General features: G+C 39.3%; 1 protein-coding gene across 5 annotated transcripts in view; it reads right to left on the bottom strand.

Moving 5' to 3' along the window:
• The window catches only part of BCAS3 (BCAS3 microtubule associated cell migration factor), a 616,861-nt gene that overhangs the window by 106,224 nt on the left and 494,492 nt on the right, over positions 1-16,145 (bottom strand). The gene's annotated exons all lie outside the window — the stretch shown is intronic.

Raw genomic sequence — 16,145 nt, 5'->3', positions numbered from 1 at the left:
TCTACTCTACATAATAAACTTATCATAATTTTTTAAATGCTCATTTAAAAAAATGTTTATTTATTTATTTTGAGAGAGAAAGCTAGCAGGGAAGGGGCAGAGAGAGAGAGAGAGAGAGAGAGAGGGAAAGAGAGAATCCCAAGCAGGCTCCATGCTGCCAGCGCAGAGTCCGATGTGGGGCTTGAACCCATGAACTGTGAGATCATGTCTTGAGCCAAAACCAAGAGTCAAACACTTAACCAACTGAGCCACGCAGGCACCCCATTTACCATGATTTTTAATAAATCTATGCTTTTGTTCATCTGCAATAAACATTATTATATGAGTCTTCTTTTATTCAAGTCAGAACTTTCTCCGGACTACCTAACCTTGAGGTGGAACCGCCAGATCCTAGAAATAATAATGATGATAATAACTGACACTGACATAGTGTTTATTTTGTGTCATTGTGCCAAGTACTTGTTACGTTAACTCATTTAGTTTTCACAATAACTTTATGAGGATTCTGTTATTATCACTATCTTACAGATGGCAAGTAGTCTGGCTCTAGAATCTTTGCAACCAGACATTGCAAAATATCTTCCAAAACGATTACATCAATTTATATTCCACCATCAGCCTATGACTTTCCACATCTTTGCCCGCACTTGTGGTCAAAGTTTTTAGTTTTGTTGTCCTAATATGAATTTTTCCTAAATTATTCCTATATGCGTAACCATTTGTCTCAGCACAATTTATTGACTAGTCCATTTTACAGTACTGATTTGTAATGCTATCTCTATCACATTTCAAGTTTTCAAATACATGCTGATTTCATTCTATTGTTTGTCTACCTCTGTAACAATACCATTCTATACAATTACCGCAGTTTATATAATACATTTTGGTATCTGAGAGATAGAACTTAAATGAGATTCTAATAAAAATCATAATTGGTTGGTTCTCCAAAATTGTTCTTTGCTATTTTTGGTCCTTTCGTCTTCCATATGAAGTTCACGATCACCTTGAAAATTTTTATGAAAAAACCTGTACTGGATATTCTCTGATTGCTCCTTCAGATCCACTTCCCACTCTTCTCCATCTTCCTCTATCCCCATGCACTGTCTTCCAGATGGATAGCATCAACTGGGTTCCTTTATCCTAGATGCAGCCAATGAGAGTCAATGGCAGGAGAAGGAAGAGCAAGAAAAACAGGTACTTTACTCCTTGGCTTTCTTGCCATGAGGTCCAGGTTAGCAGTGGCTATTTCTCTGTGGAAGGCCTGTCAGATACCTTCTCCAAAAGCTACAGCTACAGCACTCTCTGGGTTCTGACAACTGCTCTACCCCTTGCTGTTTCAGACCCAGGAGTGCTAAAGGCTTCTATTTTTTTTTTTTTAAGATTTTTTTATTTTGAAGTAATCTCTATACCCAACATGGAGCTCGAACTCACCCCCTACCGAGACCAAGAGTCACAAGCTCCATCGACTGAGCCAGCAAGTTGCTCCTAAAGGCTTCTATCTTTTGATAGCTCAGGGTACTTCACCTTCCTCTGTTGGTTTCTTGGTTTCCCTAAGCTTTTTCTAAACATTTGCAAACAGACCCTTCATTAACTCTCTTTAGTAAACACTTTCATATGTGCCATTGGTTTCCTGCCACGCCTTTGACTGATTCAAAACCTATTATGATTTTCATTAGAATTTCATTTCTCAATTAATTTGAGGATAATTGACAACTTTAATATATTGAGTCTTCTCATACATGAGTATGTTATATCCATTTATTTAGGTCTTCTTTCATCCCTTCAATTTTATAAATTTTCTGTAAATGTTTTGATATTTTTTCTAAGGATTATTCCTGGCTTCTTTGTGCTTTCGACCATTAGTGCAAATAGGACTTTTCTTTCATTGGTTATTGCTGACATGTAGGAACACCATCCATTTCTGTATTCAGCAACCTTGTTGAACTCTTTTATTAATTCTGTTTGTTGACTCTCCTGGATTTTCTTTCTTGCAAATCATATCATCTGCAAATAAAGTCAGCTATGCCTCTTTCTTTCCAATTCTTCTATCTCCTATCTCTTGCTCTTACTTCATTCCATTGGTTAATACTTCCACACAATGTTGAGTAGAAATGGTGTTAATGGGCACCCTTGTCTCATTTCTCTTAGCATATTCTTCATGAAGTAAAACCACTGTAAATCCTAAAGCTATGGCTCCTAGCTTCCACTTGCCCTTAAATAATTACACTCAAATTAAAGCGCCCAGGAGTCACATTAGCCAAAAATTCATGTTACTACTATGTGCCCTGGAGAGTACGCTATAACATTCTAATACAGAAATAACAAGCCTTGACAATCGTAGTCTGCACTGAAACAGCATTATGTGAGTTGTGAACTCTGGCTTAGGTGGAACTAATTTAAACAATAAGGTTCAACCAATTCCTATATAAGCAACCACCATCCATTCACCCACCAGAATTTGTGGAGATGGTCATATCAAACATTACATGATTTACCATTTTAGCTTTTGAAACTGGGAGGAAAACATGCCGAAAAGAAATAAACAGCTCCCTCTCTCTCTCTTTTTTTTTTTTAATGAATGTAATAACAGAAGAGTAATGAGGTTGGAAAACAGATGTGGACAAAGGGAAAGCGCAGGCTACAGTGTGGCCCACACATTCTGGAAAGGAATGATAAAAAAAAAAAAAAAAAAGCTTTACAAGCTGTTCCGAGTCTTGAATTAAAAGAAGTAATCAAGCAAGGCTGACTTATAAAGGGTCAGGGGGTAGCATCCTGCAGCAGAGAATAAACAGAACTCCTTTTCCTTAACTGTCCCCTGCCCAGCTAAATATGGGAAGGAGGATATTCCTGGGTAGCAGCCTCTCTGAACATATTCTTAATTCAGTGTTTAATAACTGCCATGTAACCTCCTTTCCCTGCCCACCCGCTCCCCAGGGAGGTACTTCCCTAATGGGTTGGCTCTTTTTAGTCTGGTTTTAGTCTCTAGCTCTTTATATTCTGACGGGGGCACCACAGTCTCTTTCTATGACTTCCAGGCAAAATGTGTCAAATTAGATAAATGTGTTCAATGTTGGTTTGGGAGAGCTCTCATTCTCTAAATGGCTTCTTCCCACACCCTTTTCACCATGTTTGCCTCCTAGAGTCAGTCAGAATGTGTATAAAAAAAGAATCCTAACTTGAGAGTGTCGAAATCCTCAAAAAGAGGTTTGTTGTTGTTGTTGTTGTTGTTGTTGTTGTTATTTTAACTTCAACAGTACACCCGCAGTAGAGCAACATCAAGAGGTAAATGCAGCATCTTGGTAAAAGGGAGATAAAGTCTTATCCTGTTTCCAAGGAGATTAACCACACAAAGCTAATTTTCTTGTGTTCCTATGGGCACTGTTATTAATAGTGTTTTATGGCGGAACTGTCAGGCACTCGTCAGTTTACCAAACTATGTTAGTCTGTACAAAGTGTCTTTCCAAGTGGCACTGTGAGAAAGCAGTCTGCTGCAGTTGTCTGACTTGGCCTCTGAAAGCTTTCAAACCAACTACTGAAGTCCAGCCAGCATCTAATTTTACCCGTGAGTTCCAGGAGAGAGTAAAGCTGGTGGGAAGATTACAGAGTTCCTTGAAGCTCTGACCTACAACAGGAAGAGAGTTGTCAGCCTTCATGTCTCTCACCCTAAATCCCAAGGCAAACAACAGTGGCAGGGCGTTTTATAACACGTTCCCATTGTAAAATTGCATATTTCAGAAACATGATGCTGGCTCCCTCATTTTCCATAGACTTCGTGTCAGTATAAACAGATGACCTTAAAATGAATATTTTTTACTTAAGCTTTTTGATTCCAATTTGTCTAACTTGGGCTTCTCTGGGTTGTCTTGTAAAACTGTGGAAATCTACTGTTTTCAAATTGGCTAATGCCTCTACACGTTCAATTCTGATCACTTCATTAATGTCCTGGGAATTTCTGGTAATGTTAGTGTGAAATACCACAGGGATTTCAGAGTTTCAGGGACATTTTGAGCTTACTGTAAACAGAGTAGAAAAACAGGGCTTTGAAGTTAAGTCTTGCTTTGACATACAGCAACTCGGGCAAGTTGCTTAACTTCTCTTCTCCCATGCTTATCTGTAAAATGGGTATAATAATAAGACAAGGGTTGCTGGGAGGATCAGCGACAACCTGCGTTAAATGACTTGCAGAGTGCCAACTCACACGGCAGTTCAATCAATAGTAGCTATGGCCAGTCCAAAGTGAAAGAAGTCAAACCTACAGTTCTGTTCAGTAAAGGTGCCACAGAGGACACCCCCTAGGGAAAAAGATGACCTCAGGTGCCCTTAAAAACACTAGGAGGATCAGCCAACAGGAGAGCAGAGGTGATAGCAAGTGTCTGGTGTCTAGGGAGATCTCCAAGATGATTGTCCTAGGCCAATAATGATGGACAACTGCCCATTCTAAGGCTGTTTCCCTCAGAAAGAATACGAGCCTCTTCTTGGAGGTAGGCTGATGAAAGGGGGGAAAACAAACAAAAAGCAAAACATAAAACAAGAGAACCAACTCCCATGGGTGGAAAACTTAAATGGTTTCATTAAAATTCTTATGTTGACCACCTTGCTTTCTGGAGTAGCAGTTCACAAAGTAATAGCCAGTAACCTAAGAATGGACCAGTCTTAGGCACCCTCACCTTCTCCAGTGTTTAAACAGGTGATCTGCTTTTCTTGTCCCCTATGGATAGGAGCTGACAATTGCTGCTGTGCTATTAAAGTCAGAGCTGGACTCTAATAAGAACAAAGCACAAACCATACTGGAACATTGACCATAACTCTGGGTCATTAACTGGCTGAATTTCAGTGTTCTCAAATTCTATGTGCCCTTGAGAAGGGAGATCAACACAGATTAGTTATGCCCACTACTCCAAGCCTCTTCCAAAATAATAAAAAAAAAAGTAAATAAAAAGTAAAGATCATACTACTATTTACTAAGCAACTACAAAGTACCCGGTACTACTAATACTACTCTTCGGTCCACTAGAAGGAAACATTTTAGAAGGGGCTCTGATACTATAAAACCTCTTCAGTATTCAATAGAAAAATAACAAGTTTACTTCTGACATTCAAATAAGCTGTTTAGGAGAGAAGGGCAGTATATACTTAGACCCTTGGGTTTAAGAAAGAAACTCATCTTTTAATCAGATACAAAATAAGAATCCCCAAGAGCTCAAGGCTCACTACAACATCTGCCAGTTTAGAATGGATTAATAAAATTAAGAGGTATGGTAAAATCTTATCTAGGGAGAATTACAAATACAAATCCATATGCTGGAATGGGATAGAACAGTCAGCTGTCAATATTTAGCCAGTGTTCCATAATTCTTTTACAGAGTAACACCTGCCTTCCCAAATAAACTACAGAGAGTTTTTGTCAGTCTCCATTATTAGGAGAATATACTAATCATCTTATATCATATTAGACAAATATACTAAATTCTAATATCTAATATCATATTAGACGAATATACTAAAATTATTACCAATAAATTCCTTGCTTAGAAAATCATGGCATGAGTAGGCTTCATCCTACTTACTTAATCCATTTTTTATTGTGATCAAGGGAAAGAATCTAACATTTATTACGTGTCTATTTGGTGGCAGGCACTCTAAATGTTACTTCATTTAATCCACACAATGAATCCATGAACTAAGTATGATTACCTATATTTTATAGAGGCTCAGTGGGTGATGTAACTTGTCTAAGGTCAATGGCTAGTAAGGAAATGGCAGACCCAGGATTCAAACCCAGATAAGCCTTCCTCTAAAATTTGTGTTCTTTTGACCACACCATACAACCTCTCAGGAATCATGCTATGTATTAGCATGATCTAATCCAGATTAGATATCCAATCTGGAGGCAATGAGTTTAAAATCTGAGTGAAAGATAATCAAAGTATATAAACAAAGAACATAAGACAAAACATGGTAAGTGCCACATGAGGGCAGTGATTATTAAAGACATGGACATTCAGAAAGACAATTTTTGACTGGAACAATCAGGAAAGGCTACAAGGAGAAGTGATATTTGATCTAAAACTTGAAGGATGAGCAGAAATTCTAGGGGGCTAAAGAGGAGTGTGTGAAAGGACACTGAAGACAGAAGGGCTATTTAGAGGAAGGAGACAGTGTGTACAAAAATATGACGGTGGGAAGACAGAAGGCATGCTCAAGAGATGATAAATAATTAAATCTGGCATGAACAGAGGGTTCATCTAAGAAGGAGTGGGAGGTAAGGTAGAAAGGTCGGTTTGAACCAAACTGTGCTGTGTCAGTTCATTTAGACTGATCAGAAGGAAGACACTAAGTGAAGGTCCTACGTTTATTACAGAACGGAATCATGTTCCAAATTATTTGATTGCTCTTAAATTACATGTTCCTCCCACAGCACGATGTCACCTTAAACAAGAAATTAATGAATTTGGATTTCTATTATTTGAAGGTGGCAACACGTCGTTTAAGTTTTAGAGGAGGAAAATATTTTGACATGATCAAAATATTTGTTATTTGGGGATAAAGACTCTACTGGGGCCACTGAGGTATTCCACTGAAAGGGAGGTAATGTGGTAAAAAGTATTCTTGAAGGGATGACTGAGGGCATGGGTTGAATGCCAGAGTTTTGCCCTTTATTAGCAATGTGATCTTTGAGAAGTTTCTTTTGCTAAGCCTCATTGGTAAGATGGGGATGACAACACCCAACTCACAGGTTTGGATTTGAAAGGATATAATATGGGTAGAAGCACTCTACAAGTATAAAGAATAATTTAAATTTTTAAAAAATCCAAAATTCTTGATTTGGTAGAGAAAATACTTTAAACAGAACCTGAGTTCACCCCCAGAAATTGTTCATACACATGCTTATGTGCAAAAATAAGGTCCAACCCTTACTTGTAGGTTGCTCAAAGTCTGTCCGCAGGGTTTGGGGTTGAGGCTGAGTAAATTACTTTGGGTTCTTGCGCCTTGGGATACAAACCAGCTTAACCCCCAGGCCTCTTCTGAAATGGTTATTTTTGTGTAGCTCCATCTCTGTTCACCTGGAAATCCTACTCATCCCTCTTTAGTCCCAAGACTCAATGGTTTTAAAGGCAACAAGTGGGCATCAACCTTGGATGCACAGCACTCCATAGGCAGAGACATTAAATTTTTAAAAAATCAACAAAAAAGAAACTACTTCTTGACTTGAAAATGTAAGACTGATGACTTCACATAGTCTGGTCCAGTTCAGGGTCACTTGGAAGGCACTCTGAAACATAGTATTTTCATGTTAAAAAGGAAGCCTTAACTGTACAACGATCCACTGGCCAACTTATTCTGTGACTACCAGTAGAGGTTGGCAGTGGGTAGGAAACATTTGTTAACCACAAAAAGTAAATATCAAAGTCAGAAAATAAATATAATATACTTGTGACTTAGAGTTTCAGAAAATAATCTCTCAGTTTGATGACTCATTTTTTAGGGGAAAAAGGATGGTGTGGCATCTCCTATCCTGAGCCTAGGAGCAAAGTTGCAGAGAGTTGGCAAGGAAACCATCAACGCCTCAAATTCCCTTAGAGTCAAACCCCATCCACTTAGTATTTTATTAGGTGTTACTCACTGAACATCTAAACAATTGCCAGGACCTTCCTACAAAAAATAGCTCAGGGAAGACAAAGCTGTGGTAAGGTTCTCCACATGAGCAGCTCTATCAGGAAACCTTTAGCCCCAAGACCCTACACACAGCATACATAGTCAAGCAAAAAATGTTTATAAAAGTCTTCCAAAGAATGAGTACTCTGATGCAAAAAACTTCCCCCAATACACTTAAGCCAACTACGGATATAGACACGCAAAGCCAAGTCTACTCTAATTTCAGGGCTCACACTAACACCACAGGATGCAAGCATGTGTCCATTGTGGTTCCACAGAAGGATAGAAAGACTTATGGGTACTGATGACAGTATGACTGATGACATACTGATGATAAGTCTCTGCCCATTGGTTGTCACCATCAGTTTCCCATGATGCTTTCTAGACATTGTCAAACTAAGAAGAAATTTAGCAAAGTGAAATGTGTGCACTAAAGAAAGAATATTTCTGGAGGTGTTTTGGAGGCTGTAAGGGGAAAGAAACTTGTGCGCACACATCCAAGCTCTCTTCTTACCTTGTCAGGTGACCTTGAGATGAATAGTCACCTCTTGAGCTTTGTTTTTATTCTTTGGAAAATTAGGAATGTGATTAGCTGGGGAGGGTATTTCTGACAAACACCAGAGAAAGGAAAACTTTGATATTTTCATCCAACTCTGGGGTAGAGAGGAGGATGGAGAATCTGTTCCAATCTCCGGTGGCTCCAAACAGAGCAAAATTTGAAACTTCAATAAGTCATTGTGCTCTTTCTGTGACAATTACAGCTCTTTGAAAATCAGCTTTAGTGCCTTCAGAGCAAGTTTGGATGAATGAAGCCAAACCAAGTCCCAAATAGGAAGGTACAAGGAAAGGGAAAGTGGGATGACACACAGGGCTGTCTCAGTGTCAGCAGGCAACACCAGAACTTAAAGTCTTAAAAAGAAACGCTAGAATGTTCTAATTGAAGACTGGGATGAATTTATGGTTGATTTTTGTAGGTAAATAATCGTGGGTGTTATTACAGTACTGTTGTTGGTAAGTATGCAGGACCTTTCCAGCAACCTAATACCGTACTTATTTTCTGATCTTACCAAGTACTTGAAACGTTTTAGAAAAACAGGAAAACCAATTTGACACTAGGGCAAGGGAGAGATAAAAACTCAAGGAAAAGACAATTGAGGCATAAACTAAGAAAGTAATTTTACTTTCTAAACCAGTGAGCATTGTATTAAGCAAAGAAATGTACTTGTCATAGTTTTTAAAGCAACCTGAAAGTAAGTCTTTTTAGTACTATGTGAGGCCTGTGCTGCTCACAGAGGACACTGCTGTGAGTGAGGCAGTCAGGGCCCAACAGGGTTAAATCTCTTCAGGGTTTTAAATGGAAAACAAACATCCATTTAATTTGTATAGGGGGTTGTTCTCTCATAATACCTAAGAAAGGGGCTGGATCTCTTGAATTTTTTCTTCGGGTTGTCTCTATGCTGACTAAGGAATAAGGTCACAACTGGGGTTTTAAGTAAGGTAGCAGTGGGCCTGATGTAGAAGAAAGGCCAAAGGATTTAGGTCTTGTGGGTATTATCCTAAGGCTCTTCTCCTCCAGTTTTCCTTTTATATATAAATAAGACAAGAGCTCCAGTCGGTTGTGATGTTGGGGTAGAAAGGCACAAGGCAAATCACTTTATCTTTCTGAGCTTCAGTTTTCCCAGGTTAACTGAAGAGTCTGAATTATACTAATAATATATATATTATATATATAATTACTCAGTCACTTCTAAAGTCTGTTTCAACAAAAATTACATAACAAAGTTGGAAAAGCAAGCCACTCCCCGAACAAAAACAAACAACAACAACAACAAAAACCCTTCTAAACTTCTGCTCCTCAGTTGGAATGTGATGACAGGACTTTATGAAGCGCTGGCCCAGACATATCCATGACTCATCGTCCCCTTTACATTGCCCTTCCATCCTGGGTGTGACAGTCTATGAGTGACAGAGCTGAGGCCCCTTCCCCCGCCAACTCCAATCACCAGAGGGTGACCACTGATGTAGCGACTGTTGAAACAATAGCAGTCATAATAATGAAAATATAAATGACAGTAACAATGCCAACAGATGCTATTATTAAAGATAATAGCTAACATTGAGCCTTTATCAAGGTTACATGTATTTATTCAGTTAATCCTTGTAATAACTCTATGAGGATTTAACACTGATGTTATATCTCCATTTTGCAGATGAAAAAACTGAGGCTGAGACACAGAGCAGTTAGGCAAGTAGTAAGGGCAAATAGTAGAGCAACGAATCATGGACAGCCAAAGTCCAAGAAGGAGGATGTCCACAGGGCTCTGAAACAGTACAGCAGGATGCTAAAGATAGGACAGAGTTCCTAGGAGTGGAAGGCTTAGCAGACTGAGAGCAGAGAGATACAGATTCCACCCTTGGCTCTGCCACTATTGCTGAGGCAGGTCAATTTCCTCATCTACCAGACAAGGGCAGAAGATGAGATAACCCTTAAGGCCCTTTTCAGCTCTGACATTCTCCATGAGGGACCATGTTCCATAAGGACTCAGCAACTGTTGGATTCCCAGGCTCTTTTTTTTTTTTTTAAAGTTCTTCATTTCTATTTTAAAAAATTGCATGTTCCCGTGGCCCTGGAATGCCTGCCTCCGGCCCCTCTGGAGCCCTGGGTTATGTGAAAGCAGCCGTGCCAAGCTGGCCCATGGGCGGGGCTGAGTCTTCCTGGCTGGCTTGTGACATGTTCCTGACGTACTGTGTGGTCAAGGAGCTGGGACTGGGGGGGCTGAACGAGGGCCAAGCCTTGCACTTCAGCTTCCTGACCTGGCAGCCATTCAGAGAGACCCTGCTAAGTGCTATTTCCTAAATACACTCTCTTTTCATAACAATCTTACCACATTGCTTTCCTTTACAAGCGCTCTTAAAAAAGGGACTGGACTCCTTCTGGTTAATCTACACAGACTACATTTGGAAACCATCAGAAACTGAACTCTAAACAAAACGTTATTAATGCGTTGTAATCTGCCCTCTATGTTGCAGATGAAAAGAAAATGTTTTATAGTTTCAGAGCATACGTTTTAATTGCCTTTTAAGAGTGCATATACTTTTAGTACTTAGTGTTATAAAACTGTAGTATCTGTTTCTTGATAACTGTTGAGTGATCTCAGCTATTTTTATTAGTTTTTTTCCTTATCCTTTTCTCTCTTTTTCTCCTAAACTGCCACCCATACAAAGTTCCTTTAGATCAAGCTTGATATAGGGCTCACATATTTGAGATCTTCATTATAAATAGCTTCTTAACAACCTCCACCTCACTATATAAAACACTTATTCCTGAAAATGAGTTCTATAAACAAAGATGGAGTGGGTGGCTTTGTCTAATAATCCAGTATAGCTGGGAACCTAGCAGTCTAGCCTTTTCCCACTTGCTATGGCTTTTTTATAGGGGCCAGATGACCTACAGAGATCGGATGCTCCTGCTACTTCTCTCAGCTGTACAGCTTTGTCCCAAGAGTCCAACATATCAGTCATCGACCCAGAGGTTTCAAGGGCAGACTCTTGGACACACCAGGATCCAGTCTTCTTTTCAGCAAGGAATCCCGAATCCATTAGAATCAGGCTGAAGTTAAATGAGGGACTGGACTCTTCTATAGCTTGTCACCAGGCAGACAACACCTGGAAGGTCAGGTCACTGACAGAGTCTGCGGGGGCTGAGGCCTCCATTGCTCATCTTCCAGTTGGGCAAACAGTATCCAGCTTCAGTGATATAAGACTGAATCACAGACTTACAGGAAATGAAGTGACCATTTGAGCTAAGAGTCTGTTGGGGCAGGGGCAGAGGACGAAGGTGTATGGCCATCTGAATTATTGGCTAGGAAGAAACAGCAGCTTTGGGCGCCGGCATCCGCAGTGGTCCAAGCGGCATGTGCTCTCAGTGATAGGAAGTAGCCACAAATGATAAAACCTTTTGGGGTAAATTATCCAATGTAGGATAATGTTCAAAAAAACCAGATTCAAGACTCCTTGGACCAGAAGGGCTCACAGAGATGTTGTGGTCCATCACTCATTTTCAGGCGAGGAAATGAAAGTCGAGATGGGCAGTAACTTGCCCAAGGTCTCCTGGTGAGCTTAGGAAACTGGTCTCTGGCTCTCTGTCCTGGCATTCAACCATCTACAGGATGCCCGTCAGAAAGTAAGGGAAGCGTCACTAAAAGCGATTCCCTTTAGTTGTCTGAAAATTAGAGTGTGCCCTTTTACTACAGTTTCTTTTCAGAGACAGTCATCTTCCTTATCTCGAACATTAACTCCAATGTTTCGTATGGTGTCTCCAGTGTTTCCCTAATGCCTTCATGACTCACTGGATATTATGGCCTGATACAGCACAGAGCAGTGCTCGGCTACAACCTTGGTTTCTAAAGCAATTTTTTATGAAAAATAAGCCTTTTTCTCAGTCCCCTTCCCATCAAAACTCACCCAATACATTGAGAATTCTTCCAATGGCTCAGCAGGCCCTGATTTCACAGTGCCCCAGGTCACACTGTGTGAAAGAGCAACTGTCTATCAATCTCCTTCTTAACTTTAAATTATCAAAACTTGCATTTTAAATTGGGTTTTCTTCCCTTTAGTAAGCTTTTACTTCATATATGTGCTGAGGAGGAGAAATAAACTAGGGACATTGAGGTCTTACTGTATACAGACAACCATGAGGCCAAAGCTCTCTATTGGCCCCAGGGTCTGAACTTTTCTAAAACTCTCCAAACTCATGGGAAAGACCCTTGCCATAGAAAAGCAAGGTCTTTCCTAGTCTTCTCTACATCTACAATGGCTGCTGTTATTCAGTACCTTATTTTTTGGGTCTTCTTCAAATTGCTGATTCAATTTGATTTCTGGTTCTTAATATTTGGGTGCAGGTGACACTTGAATACCTTAAGAAATCAGCTGAAAAGAAAGCTTTAAAAAATTGGGTCATGACATTTTTGTCTTCCATGGGCCTGTCAGCTAACTATAGCAAGTCTGTCTCCCTTTTGACAGATCACAGATTAAGGAATGGTAATTACAAAACTATTGGGCAGAGAGCAGCTACCTGAATATCCTTGAAAATAACTCCTTCTACTACCATTTTACAGCTACTCTTAAAGAATTTTCTTTTGAAACACCAGAAATAACACAAAAAAGGAGTTTTCCCTTAGATTAAGGGAAAAAAGCCTTTTTATTCGGTAGCTTTTGTATTAATTGGTGCTCCTAAAACACACCGTTTGTTCAGCTAGGGACATGACTCTATGTTGGGATAGGAGAGTCCATCTCTGCTGCTCAGATGTCCTTAAGATTTCAGCAATACAGTTTTTGGGTGTGTTTCATGACCTTTTGTGCTAGCAAATAAGCCTTTGGAGGATTAAAATTAGCTTTTCTCATCGTACTTTAAGGAGTGCTCTGCCCTGGGAACATTAAAAAAAGAAAAGAAAAAGAAAAGAAAAAAGAAAAAAATTAAAGCCCTGGTCTTGAGCCAAATACCCAGTCTACCAGTACTGATAGTGCTTTCAAGGTTCTTATTTTAAAAATAAAAGTTTGCAGGAGTAGTCTAGGAAATAGGGAAAGAATATACATTAAGTTACACAAGTTCTTCTCTTTAAGATCAAAGAAGCATGAAGCTTTATGTTACAGGTATTTGAGCGTATACTAGTATTTTAAATGAGTCCAAGTGGTTTGAAATTGTAAAAATGAATATACTGCTTCAAACTTCTTGATCTATAGATCTAAAGAAGTCATTCACTTTGTCCTATGTATCTTAATATGGACGAAATGGAATATTCAATGAGGTCCCAGTATCATATGCGTTATAAGCCTTAAAATCAGGCTATCAGAACTGATCATCTGCTACAAAATTGGCTAGATAAACTGCCACAACGACACGCTCCTAGTATGATGTTGAGGGACTCAGGTCACTGCTACTTCTTCCTGGCTGAGGAAGCACAAAGCAGGCAAATTCTCACCATATGGCCTTTGCTCTCTGATCTTACATCTTACCTGTCCTCCCCAGGCCTAAGGCTCTGTGGGAATTCATGCCAGACTGGGGCTTAGACACTTAATTGCCATTATCTTTATGAGTTGATTTCTTTGGAAGGTCCCAGGGAATAGGCTGCAATCACTGAATGGAGTGGTCCTTAAATTTCCATTAAAAAAAATATTATCAGCCACAATTTGAAAATCTATTCCTTTACCTCTGTACAAAGAACAGGGAGAGAAATTGTATTAAATCATCCAAACCAACTCAAAAGCAAAACCAGGCCTTTAAAGTGCTCCAATTTTCAGGCTCAAATAGGTACCATCCATGATAGGTACAAACAGATGGGATCAGAAGAAGTTCCCTTAGCTGTCTTCATGGGGAAAGAGTCAAGAAGTACTCAGGAAGGCAGAAAGCTCTCCAAAAGAAGCTAATTGAAAAGAGATTTCCAAGTCAACATCCAAACCAAAGAGATGTGGAAAATTTCAGAAAAGCATATCCTAACAAAACATCCCAACAAAGTACCCTAACTCCTTTTTTGCAAACCCACAACTGGTTTGCAAAGTTCCAATGTGTACACACACACACACACACACACACACACACACACACGGGTTTGTTTTTTTTTTTTTAATTACATGGGTGGGTAGGGAAGCAAACTCAAGAGGACTGCAGTTTATAAGAGGCCTGGGAGGTAAGATACATGGAACCTATAAGTGGGGGCCTCGTGATAGAGAGGAGGGTGGCTAAGATCTCTGGTCACTCATCAGGCAGAGTATACTGCTCTATACTTGCAAAACTGTTCAATAAAATTTTACTGGCAAGGCAAAAGGAGAAACATCTGCTCTAGTCAAGAGCAGCTGTGGTCAGCAATAAGGCAGTTGGCACAGGGTCAATGCTGCTCTTGCTAGTAGGTGGTATTGTGGTCACCAGTAATTACTTTGGAGAATTTCATGGAGTCAAGGATAACTAAATGGACAAAGAACATTTTATTTTACTTTCTATCTTTAGCCCAGGAGCAAAAATCGTGACATGTTGTACAGAATTCAGAAGCCCAATGCAATCCATATTTTTCATGGCAGAACTTTTTACCCCAAAGACTGGAAATCCTTAAATGTAAGTATTTCAAACAATATGTTCTTGACAAGTGACCTCTCCACTCATTATTTCTGATTGAACAGTTCCTGTAGATTGCATTAGTCTTTAAGTGTTTCCTTCTGAAAGATATATTATAGACTACTATAAAGAAAATGTGAAAATTATATTTAGCAAATCAATAAATGGTGCAAGTTTTTAAAAACCTCATCTTTATCAAATCTGCATGGTATCTTCAAAGTTAAATAACTCTACATTGAATGACGATTTGGAGTGTAAATAAAAATCTGTTCAATGCATGCAGCTGTGATAATTTTTCACGGAATGATGAATGTCAGAAAGTAGCAGTTAAATTAATATACACTGTACTTAAAAAATTAAACACTTGGGAAATAACCTTTTGAGCCACTGGAAAATGACACAGTCTAAGATATTTCAATCAAGTTAATTTTAGTACCAAAGTAATGCATTTTTCCCACCAGAAACTATATGAAAAAACAAATTAACCAAAATGGGTCTCCGAATGATGGGATAACATCAGGCTCAAAGAGAACTTCATGATTACTTGTCAATTAGGTTATTCTACACATATACACTCAAAAGCAAAACTAGCCGCATTCATTTTAAATCATGTCAAGGCTGAATGGTTGATATTATATTAAAATGAAAGCATGACTTGCATTTCAAAGAGGAAAAGGAAATTCTCTTACCAACCAAGAGAGCTGACCTACAACAACTGACATAATTCAGGTACACAAGCTCCAGTGAGGCCATGCCAGGTGAGCCACGTACAAAATGTTACCAGATATGATATCTCTGGTCTATCCCTTGGCCACTGGGGCTCCTAGAAAATCTTTAGGATAGTTTTGGAAGTAGAGGGAGAGACCCAGGGACTAATTGCTACTTACTTTTGGCATATTCTAACCATCTCCTGAATGCTACCTTTAGACTCAAGTCAGGGGTCATGTTAGGTATAGGGTTCTCCCAGGACAGAAAAGAATCCCTGGTCACTATGTGAGACAGGCTAAATAGGGGTGTAAGAAGGCTGGCATTCTGAGTATCAGCTCTCTCAGTCACTGTGGAATCTTGGAGAGCTCACCTGAACCCTCAGAACTTCAGTTTTTTTTCACATGTTGGAGGAGGAGGCCTTCCAGTGTTAACATTACACTGAGTCTACAAAGAATGGGTCTCTAGACCCTAAAGAGCTGGCTCATCAGCTCCCTAACACTCATGACTTTGTACTAGGCAGTAAGAAGTAACTAACAATCTCCTGTTGTTTTGTCTTTCAATGAAACCCTTCACTACCATTAAAAACAAGTACTAAATTTAGGTGTTCCCTTAGGAACTGTTTTTTATGATAGTCCAACATCTCATATTGTTATGTTAAAGCCTACCATCTGAA

This window comes from Lynx rufus, unplaced genomic scaffold (assembly GCF_022079265.1).
Source record: "Lynx rufus isolate CCGP_SWC_20201006 ecotype Redwood Valley unplaced genomic scaffold, mLynRuf1.p SCAF_18, whole genome shotgun sequence".
NCBI lineage: Eukaryota > Metazoa > Chordata > Mammalia > Carnivora > Felidae > Lynx > Lynx rufus.
This window is presented reverse-complemented; position numbering and strand designations above follow the sequence as displayed.